Raw genomic sequence first — 10,899 nt, 5'->3', positions numbered from 1 at the left:
AAGGAATAAAACATAGCCTTTAGGAGGCTGTTCTTAGGAAGAAAAGACTCTGGTTCAGGCTCCATGTCAGGTCAGCAGGGCAACCCACTCAGGCTTCCCATTCTTGTGCCTTTGTTCTGCTTGCTCAGTGATGTGAACCAGGGGATGGCCCACAGGACCCTTGGGGTGGCTCCCCTCCAGGCAGTGCCCAGAGCCAGGGTCATGGCCATGCCCACCATCATGGCAGTGCTCCCGTGGAAAGACAAATGAACAATGTTAGAGTCAGTGCCAATCTCACCCCAAATCGACACTCCTCTTCTCCCTTCTCTCTGCCTGCTGCTGTAGAGGACTCAAGATTCTGGGGCCCTAGCAGGGGATGGTGCTGGAGGGTTGGGAGGCAGACAGCAGTGACAGTTCCTAGCTCTGGGCCTTTTGCTTTGATGAAACCAGAGTATTGAGCAGACAAAAGGGAGGAAGCTAGATTCATTTGTCTCCATTCCTTGAGTTGAGATATGACTCCCACTCCCTGGGCCTCATTTTATTTTATCTGTAACAAAGAAGCAGAATTATCTCAATCTCATCTTCTCCCTTCCATCACCCAGGAACCCTTGTGGAGTGACTAGAGGTTTTGCCATGCTAGGAACTGCAAGCTGACTGTACTTCCAAATGAGGGTGGGGCTGGGGGGGCTACAGAGGAGCTCACTGTGGGCCAGAGGCAAGGAGGAGACAGAAGGCAGGGTCAGGGGAACTGCAGGATTTGTAGGAATGGAGGAGGGGGAGGAGAAAAGGAAGATTAGGAGGAGGAGGAGGAGGAGGCGGTGGAGGAGGAAGAGGAGAAAGGCAGCTGGAGGGTGGGAGGAGACCAAAGGTAGGAAGTGGCAAGTCAAGGGTATTTGTGTCCACTATGTAGGAAGTGCGTGCACGTGGGTGGGGACACGGGTGTGTGCCACTTTACATAAAAATAGCTGTGTCTGTGTACATGTGCACGGGTGGTGCATACACATGCCTGCTGTGTACACAGATATATGCATATGGGTGCATGTGCATGGTTGTAGGTACAGGACAATGGGGATGTGTGTGAACCTGTGCCTGTCCCTGAACAGGTGCCAGACTCAAGAAACCAGAACGAATAGAAAGTAAAATCAATGCTTTACTGCCTCAGCCAGCAGAGGCCTGGGAAGAGGGTGGTTTAACCTTCAGTCTTGGCTGGAACCACTCCAGAGGCCCCAAGGTCAGAGGAGTTGCTCTGCCTCTTGCCACAGGCTGAGGGAAGAGAAGTGAGATAACACCTTGCCTGGGATCCTGAGGGAGCAGGGGTAGGGCTATGCTCCTACTCTAGGGGTGGGATACCTTCCCAGGCTGCTTCTGCCTCCTAGGACCTCGTAAAGCCTGGGGAGTGGGGGTTGCCATGGGGATGGCTGCTTGGGGGATGAGGGGGAAGCAGGCTCCAGGACTAGGGGCTTTCCTGTGACCATGTGAGAGCAGTCCCTGCCCCATCCAGGCTCTGTGATGCCTGGAAATAGCCCCTTCCTACCCTGCCCACCTCTCCTTCCATGACTATTTTTATGGTAGGACCAGTTCCAGGCCTAGGAGCTGAGTCTGCTGGTGGTAGCAATGAAGGGATTGGGGGAGCAGGGGCGAGAGCCGGCAGCCTCCCTTCTCTGGCCTAGTCAGGTCATCGGGGCCCTGTAGTGTGGTAGGGGTTTGGGAGCAAGCCAGCCAGCCAGGAAGGCTGTGGAGGTAGCCAGGAAGGCAGGAAACATGAACAGGAGGGGAAGCAGCAGGAGAGAGGATGGGCTGCTGGGGCAGGAAGGGAGTGAGAGGAAAGGAGAGAAACAGATGGAAAATATGAGAGCAGCTGAAGAGAAGGCTGTAACCGGCAGGGGGTGGATGAGCGCTATGGGGCTGATGGCTGTGCCTGCTCCCCACTCTTCATTTGGGAAGGTCTGAGAAGGCGGCTAGAGGTCTGGAGGACATAGCAGCGGGTGGGAAAGGAAGATGACTGGGAAACTTTCCTACCTCCTGACCTGTGGGAGAGAAAGGGACAAGAAGCAGCAGCTTTGGTCATTTAGTTCTGCAGTGAGAAGCCTGTTCTCTCCCTGGTGCTGATTTTGTGCCCACCCCCACCCCACCTCCAACAAAGGTCTTCAGACTTGATCACTTGCTTGACCATTATTCCTTCCTTCATTCACTCAACAACAGGATATTGAAAGTTAGTGCCAAGTTCAGCAGTGCATTCCCATTTGCTCAAGAGCTGGCTGAGTCCTCCTAGGTGGGGTGGGGCCAGTTAGGAAGTGTGGGTTCTTGTCCCCACCCTGTCGGCTGTCTGTCCTCCAAATCTCAGCCAAACTCCATGACACTAAGGGAGACACTCTGCACTGGCAAACCCTGATTCTTCTGCTTCTACACCCAGACAGGCCCCACCCAGCCTCCCCATCTCCCCCTCCCCCCATCCCACTTTTCTCAGCCCAGTCTCTGCTCAGATCCTCAGCTGTTTGTGGCTACTGCTTATGATCTTCTATTTCCCTCTGCTAGCCGTTGCTCATACCCCGTTACTTGAAAATCTCTCTTGCTCAGCTCTGTGTTGCTTTCCTGCAGGATGTCTGGTTAGATTGGGCCATTCTGCCTGCCCTGCCTGCTCAGCTGCGATCCAATGGCTCATTCTTCAGTAACCAATCTGAGTGGTCTTGGGTGTCCTGAAGGGCTCCTTTGGTGGGAAATGCCTACTCAATGAGAAATATTTCTTGAGGATCAGGATGGCCTTTTGTTATATATATATATAATTTATATATATATACATATATATTATATATATATATATATATATATATTGATTTCAAAGAGGAAGAGATAGGGAGAGGGAGAGATAGAAACATAAAGATAAGAGATAATCATTGATTGGCCGCCTCCTGCACGCCCCACACTGGGCATTGAGTCTTAAACCTGGGCATGTGACCGGGAATCAAACCATGACCTCCTGGTTCTTAGTCTGACGCTCAATTGCTGAGATACACCGGCTGGGCTTTTGTTCCTTTTGCGGGAAGCCAGTGGCACAGCTGCCAAGAGCTGAGTTCTGGGCTCCAGACCTAGCTACACCTCCATGGCCTCCCCCTGAGCATAGCCCCTAATTTCCCTGGGCCTCATGTGTACAATGGGAGAAGCATCTGTCTGCTTTATTTCTGAGGTTGAAGATGAAGGATGTATGAGGATGTTTCTTAAACTGTAAAGTGTTCTACAAAGTGTAAGAGATTGCTTTCATTTTGGAAGCTTACCACCACCATCACACAAACACATCCTTGGCATGCAGGACTAGAGCTGATCGATTGCCCCTGCCGTTACCTCTCTTTCCTTCTCTCTTCCTTTTTCCATCCACAGCTTCCCAACCACAGTAATTCCGTGGCTCCATCTTTATGGGGCAAGTACAGAGAGTGACACAAGGAACACCTGTGGTTCAACAGGTAAGTTTCAGTTTACTGTAATCTAAATCTCCACCTTTCCTTATTCTCTCTCAGGGATGTATACACAGCCCATTCAAGGGATAAAAGGGATAGAACTGCTCCCTCTGGCTCATCTTGGTACCCAGTATGGAGCTGGGCACTGAGTAGGTGCCAGGCATGAGTGTTGAATGGATACAGTGGGTTCACCCGCATGGTGGGTGGACAGAGACATGAAAGCATCATGCACTGGTCCCTGAACCACACACCTTCACACTTGACCCCCAGACTCACAATTATATATTAACTAGAGGCCCGATGCATGGAATTTGTGCAAGAGTAGGCCTTCCTTCCCCTGGCTGCCAGCACTAGTTTCCCTCTGGCACCCGGGACCCGGGCTTCCCTCCGGCCATGGCTTCATCTGGAAGGACATCCGAAATGATGTCCGAACCTCTGGTCTAATTAGCATATTACCCTTTTATTATTATAGATTCAGTTCCACTTGGGTCAATGTCAATCATGTCAATTATTCATGTTGTGTGCATACCATGTGATTTTCATGGTGATACTATAGATCCCTGTTCCTGAGTAAACACCTGGCATAAAGGTGGGAGAGGATGGCTTGGTGACATCAGTTCACCCAGAGCAGGGAAGAGCAGGATGGAGTTAGTGGGGAGGGGCCTATGGAAGATCCAGGGACCCAAAGACCTTTGCAAGTGAATGGAAAGTCTTCCAGAGTCCTAGCTGCTTGTTCCTGTCTCCTCCCACCAGGATTGGAAGTTGGTGGGAGGCCTGGGGTCTGAGCTAAGCTGTCATTCACCAACAAGTGTGTTCTCATTGGATGGACTACTAAGGAACTCAAGATGGTGCCAAGGTTGGCCTCGTCTTGCTTGGGGCTGGCAGGGGGGTCACAATGGACAACCCCAGAATGGACCGAGTGCGCACACAGTACATTCATTTTTTCCTGACCCACAAATTAGAATACATTATGTAACAGAAAGACCAAATTCTTAACATCAGGGCTCTCTGGTACTCATATAGTTGCTGAGCATAGAAGCACAAATGTTCACACTCACACATGCACACACACACACACACACACACACACACACACACACGGATATTATTCAACCATAAAAAAGGAAGGAAATCTTCCCATTTGCAACAACATGGATGGACCTTGAGACATTATGCTAAGTGAAATAAGTCAGACAGAGAAAGACAAATACTGTATGATCTCACTTATATGTGGAATATTTTAAAAAAACAGAAAACAAAAACAAACAAAAAAATTAAAAAACCCCTCAGCTCATAGACACAGAAAGCAGATTGGTGATTATCAAAGGTGGCGGGGCGGGGGGTGGGGGGAGGGTGTGAAATGAGAGAAGGGGATCAAAAGGTACAAACTATTGCATACCTTGAACTAATATATGTCAATTAAACCTAAAAAACAAAAAGGCCTTGGGCTGTCTCCCCAATTCAGGACACGTGCTTGAGGGATAGGAGTTGGTGGCTCTGAAAGGGAACTAGTCATTCAATCCCTTCACCCCTTGGCAAAACCCCTCTGCCTGGCATGGCAGAGGCTATAAATTCAAGTATAAGTCAAGCAGAAGGTGGAGGTTCAGGGGCTTGGCCAGGAATGGGACCAGGGCAGGTGAACAGACACAGATACACAGACACACAGCACACAGACCCACACTGCATTGATGAGAGACACAGACTAACACACACAGATGCATGACACCCACTAAGAGACACAGGGGCACAGATACCAATTCAGTACACAGACACTTCTACCCAGAGAGACTATGGCCACACAGACCCACCACACGCTCTCACAGAGAGCCCCTCCTGTGCCCTGCGTAGCCAGCAGAGCCAGACTCTTACCTGAGAGTGCAGAGCAGGGGTCAGGGGGAAGTCGGAGGCTCTCCCGGTCCGCGGGTGTATTTGTATAGGGCAGCGGTTTTCAACCAGCGTGTTGCAGCACACTGGTGTTTCACAAGAATTTTTTAAAAACATGCAATACCTGACTATTTAGTCAGGGGCACTGACCTCTTTTCCTTTAGATTGTCAAATAAAAAAGTGATAACAGCCAACACAACAATAGCTGTCTAGTGTGAATGAATCAAAATTACACCTATTTTTTTTTGGGGGGGGGTTCAAATCAGCAAAAAATGTATTTTTTGGCATGCGGCAGAATTTCAGTAAGTAGTTTACTAGTATGTGTGCCATGACATGAAAAAGGTTGAAAATCACTGGTATAGCCCTGACCGGTTTTGCTCAGTGGATAGAGCGTCCGCCTGCAGACTCAAGGGTCCCAGGTTAGATTCCGGTCAAGGGCATGTCCCTTGGTTGCGGGCACATCCCCAGTAGGGAGTGTGCAGGAGGCAGCTGATCGATGTTTCTAACTCTCTCTCCCTCTCCCTTCCTCTCTGTAAAAAATCAATAAAATGTATGAAAAAGAAAATCACTGGTATAGGGTGGGGAGGGGCTGGGATGGCTCAGCTGCACTGGGAGGATCGTGGGCAGAGGGTGGGGAGGGGACAAGGGGGGATGGGCTAATCTTTATCTGGGCAAAGAGGAGCTGGAAGCAGTTTGCACGTGTGTGTGTGTGTGTGTGTATGTGTATATGTGTGTGTGTGTGTATGTGTATGTGTGTGTGTGTGTGTGTGTGTGTGTGTGTGTAGCAGGTGGAGAGAGTAGGGGACAACCCATTACCTGATTGGTCTGGTAACAGGAACCAAGGCAGGGGTTTCAGACCCTGGCAAGACTGTTCAGCACCCAGGGACTGGCTCGAAATATTTGTGGAGCTGCTACTGAACCCCAGGCCTTTTGCTGCTTCACACACTTCAATCAACTGATTCCTACCAAATAGATAGGATTCTCACCTGCTTCCATGGGTGGAGGAGGAAATAGTGACCTGGTGGAAGGGACAGGTGGACGATGTCCCCTGAATACCAAGTCCCAGTCCTGAGTGCTCAAATGTGCTGCTGCAACCCAGGGAGCCATATTGCGAGTGGAAACTGAATAAGTCAGAAAAAGGGGCTTTTTGGGTGGAACTTAGACAAGACAGAAAGGAGCCTGGGGTTTTGAAGTCCAGGCTGCCAACTTGCTCTGCACTCTGCAAGCCCCTGTGCTCCGGCCTCCACTAAGCCTGACCTCTGCTTGGGCCACAACCCTTTGCTCTGTGTGCTCTGGCTACACTGGCCTCCCCTTACGCCCTGCAGACACAGCAGGTACCCCTGTACTCCTATCTCCCTGGTCCTTTCTTCTAATGTTGCTTGCCCCCCCCCCCCCGGACTGTGTGCTCACCTTAGTATTCCCAGGGACTGGCCCTTAGCAGTTCTCCTGGCACTTAGCAGGTGCCCAGTAAGTATCTGGGAAGTTGGAGTGTAGCTATTGTTGGGTAGTAATGAAAACATTATATAATATATATATATATATATATATATATATATATATATATCCCTTTCTGTGGTTTATGCTTTGTGTTTTTTCTCTCTGTTACACATTTTAAATATATATACATATATTTTATTGATTTCAGAGAGGAAAGGAGAGGGAGAGGGAGAGAGAAATGTGACTGATAAGAGAGAATCATCAATTGGCTGCCTCCTGCACGCCCCCTACTGGGCATCGAGCTGGCAACCCAGGCATGTGTCCCCACCAGGACTCCAACTGTAACCTCCTGGTTTATAGATCAGTTCATAGATCAATGCTCATCCACTGAGCCATGCCAGCCTGGCTGTTACATATTTTTAAAAATTAATTTTTTCTGGTTAAAGAAGGAGGAAAATATCTCCCATGATGACAGTCCCTGGCTGGCCTGAGCTCCTGCGGCCCACCCTGGAGCTCACAGTGTCGGGCAACACCGAGGCCAGCCGAGACTCCATGCTCAGGCAGAGGGCTTGGGTGGCTCCTGTTTCAATCAAAAACAAGAACCATGTGAAACTGCAAGAGAAAGCAGAGAAGGTAAAACAGTCACTGTTCCAGGTTGTCCTTTAAAGAGCCTGGGAGAATTACCTGCATCTGAACGGCATTAAATTCATTTTTAAAAAGTAACACACTTAGTCTGGGCTGGTGTGTCTCAGTGGTTGAGTGTTGACCTATTGAACCAGGAGGTTATGGTTTGATTCCCGTCAGGACACAAGGACACATGCCCACTTTGATCCCCAGTGTGGGGCGTGCAGGAGGCAGCCAATCCATGATTCTCTCTCCCTCCCCCTTCCTCTCTGAAATCAATTAAATGAAAAAAAGTAACACCTCTAGCCATGGCCTGTGGTTAGAAGTCTGCCTGTGCATGTTAGATTCCTGGTCAAGGGTGCATGCTGGAGGCACCCAATCTCTCTCTCTCTCTCTCTCTCTCTCTCTCTCTCTCTCTCTCTCTCTCTCTCTCTCTCTCTCTCTCTCTCCTCTTCCACTCTATAAAATAAATGGGAAAATATCCTCCAGTGAGGATTAACAGATAAAAAGTTACATACCCAGTCTCCGGGTAAAGATGGCAGAGCGTGGTTGGGGCAGGTTACAGCTCCTCGCTGATCACGTTCAGCCATCTGGTAAACTTGTCCAGACTGCATGTGCTTTAGCTGCTGTAGCTGGAGGAGCCCCCACCCCGCTTCAGTGGGAATTAAAGCTGCAAATGGTGTGGTATTGGCAACTGAGGAGAAACAGAAATCCATTCTGTCTGATGAGCAAAGTGTACACAAAGTGGAACCAGTCACCAAACATACAGGCTTGGCTGTGGTGGCCCTCGCCCAGGTTAGAGTGTTGGGCACAGAGCTGGGATCTGGCTCAGCAATCTTATCTTGTTTACCAAGAACCCATTCCCACCGCTCAGCTGGTGCAGAGTAGCTTCTGTGGTGCAAGAATACGCCCCGTCACGTAATGTTCGCCCATTGGAGAGTTTTACTAATTTGTGGTTGGAATGAGAGGGTGACCATATTTATTTTATTTAGATCCATCAAGAGCCTGCTTTGCCTGGAAAGCCACAGCAGTGGGAAAGAACCAGGTGAATGGGAAACTTTCCTTGAGAAAAGATATAATGAAGACCTAGAACTTGAAGATGCCGTTCATACAGCCCTATTAACCCTGAAGGAAAGCTTTGAAGGGCAGTGACAGAAGATAACGTAGAAGCTGGAATCTGCCATGACGCTGGATTTAGGAGGCTTACTCCAACTGAAGTTAAGGATTACTTGGCTGCCACAGCATAATAATGAAGTGACTGAAAAATCCAGAATTTCAGATTATCTCTTTACTTAAACAAGTTTAAAGTATGCTTTGTTTTGCCAACTTTTTGCATACTTATTTCTACATGATTTAATGGATCAGTGCTTTTAAAATGACACTTATAAATAATAATAAACTGTTAAGTCCAAAAAATAAATATAAAAAGTAACATATCTATTGGCAGATAGGAACTAGACTTATCTGGGTGTTCAATTTGTAAGGTATACAAATGTCTAATCACTATGCTGCATACCTGAAACTAATGTAATACTGTATGCCAACTGTAATTGAAAAATATTTTAATAAAAAAAAGAAAAAAGTAGCATATCTGAGAGAAATGGAAACAGGTCCTCACAAAGGCTTATCCTTGAATGTTCAGAGTAGCTTTGTTTGGAAAAGCTAAAACTCAGGATCTTCTCAAATGTCCATGAATAGGCGAATGAATAAACAAATGGTGGTACATGCTTTTGATGGAATACTACTCAACAACAAAAAGAACTTTGGCGGGGACTTCCGGTATCGTCCTTGGGGCGGACCTTGTGGCTTCCGTCAACGGACCTGCAGGGTTCAGCGCGCGGCTGAGCGTTGGTGGCGCGAAGGAGGAGGCGGGGGAGGCAGCGTCCCGGCTGCGCAGGGCGGGCCTGAGGCTGGTTGAGCCCCAAAACCCGGGATTGGGGTCCCCGAGCCTTCTGACTCCTCTCCGCCAACAGAGTCCCCTCAGCCTCACCCCATTGGACCCTCCCGCCTCGGTGCCGGTGCCGGCGCCGCCCGGGTCCCGCAGCCCAGGGCGCAGCGTCCAGCACAGATAGGAATTTTGAGGACGAGGCCATTGCCTTCTATCAGGAGTGGGGGCTCCTTGATGAGGCTCAGAGACTTCTCTGATGTGATGCTGGAAGTTTTTGCATTTGAAGCATTTGTTGAAGGCTCCGGTTCTGCTCCGGTTCTTGATCTGGCTCCTGAAGTGACGTTTCTCTTCCTCCCAAGTCTGCCTCACGCAGGTGAGCACTAAAACCCAGATCAGCAACGTCTCCCACACCACACGCCCCTGTGACTCCACTGCTGGGAATCTGCTCCCAAAAGAAGAAAAAGGCCACGTCACAGAGATGCCGTTTCGGTGTGATGACACCCGTCGGAAGGGCCAACACGGCCCATGACATGGGGATGGCCAAGTGCACTTTCCAATCAGGCAGCCACTGCCACGTGTGGCCACTGAGCACTGAACGCGCAGCCAGTCTGAGCTGAGATGCGCCTGCAGTGCAACATATGCAGCAGGTTCTGAGGACTTAATGTAAACTCTCCCATTCATAAGCTGCCCTGCAGGGGCAGAGGCGGGCACCTGTCTACCTCCTGCCGCAGCCTCTCGTTCTCTTCTGCGGCCAGGACCTTGGCCTCCTGCTCCTGCTGCAGGGTCTCCCGCTTGGTGGTCAGGAGCTTCCCCAGCTCCTGCAGCGCCGCCTCCTGTTGGAGCTGGTCCTGCTGCCTGCGGAGGGAAACCCACCCGCGAGGCACAGACTCACAGGAGCCTGCAGAGCCTCTGTCAGTGGCTTCTCTCTGCAGAGCTGAGGGAGCCGGGGATGGGCAAGGGTCTCCTCCAGCCATAGACCCCCACCTTCCCTCTCCCCCATGTGTCCCCAGGGTCCCTTCCAGTCCCCGTGAAGCAGAGGGTCCAAGGGAAATATGAGGGGCCACAGGAAGGGGGAACAGGAGCCCTGAGGAGCCCACCAGTCATCCCACCAGTGGCCAGCACTCACCTCAGCCTGACCGCCTGGCTCTTCTCCTCCCCCCAGTCCTGTCAATCAACAAGATAGCCAGTGTTCCTGGGAGGCCATACCTGCCCCCATCTCCCTGCCCTGGCTGAGAATGGCTGGTCTGAGCTGGAGCTAGAGAGGGAACTGGTCACCCAGGAATCACTGTTCAATGACCAGGACATGGCTGTGGCCCTGGACGCTCCCTCTGGCAGGCAGGGTGCCAGGGGGGCACGCGCTCTGGAGGGCCTACCTGTGCAGCCCTGTGCGTCCTCAGGGTGCGTATGATGTTGAACCATTGCTCAAGGTCTCCCTCCAGCTCTTCATTGAGGGTCTCCAAGTGCTGGCTGCTGGCCTTTTCCTTCAGTAGTTGCGTCCCCAACTCTTCCGCCTGCGGAGCCAACGACCCAGCCCACAGTCAGGTCACAAACTGAACTTGGCTTTAAAGCACACCCCACACCTGTCACCCCACGGGTCACCTAGCCCCCGGCTCACCCAGCGTTCCGGACACCACC

At 50.5% G+C, this 10,899-nt stretch overlaps 1 pseudogene; it reads left to right on the top strand.

Moving 5' to 3' along the window:
- Window positions 1-7,911: 7,911 nt before the first annotated feature.
- On the top strand, window positions 7,912-8,803 carry LOC118674847 (annotated as a pseudogene).
- The last annotated feature ends 2,096 nt before the right edge of the window (window positions 8,804-10,899 follow it).

Source organism: Myotis myotis, unplaced genomic scaffold (genome assembly GCF_014108235.1).
Source record: "Myotis myotis isolate mMyoMyo1 unplaced genomic scaffold, mMyoMyo1.p scaffold_m19_p_1, whole genome shotgun sequence".
Taxonomy (NCBI): domain Eukaryota; kingdom Metazoa; phylum Chordata; class Mammalia; order Chiroptera; family Vespertilionidae; genus Myotis; species Myotis myotis.
This window is presented reverse-complemented; position numbering and strand designations above follow the sequence as displayed.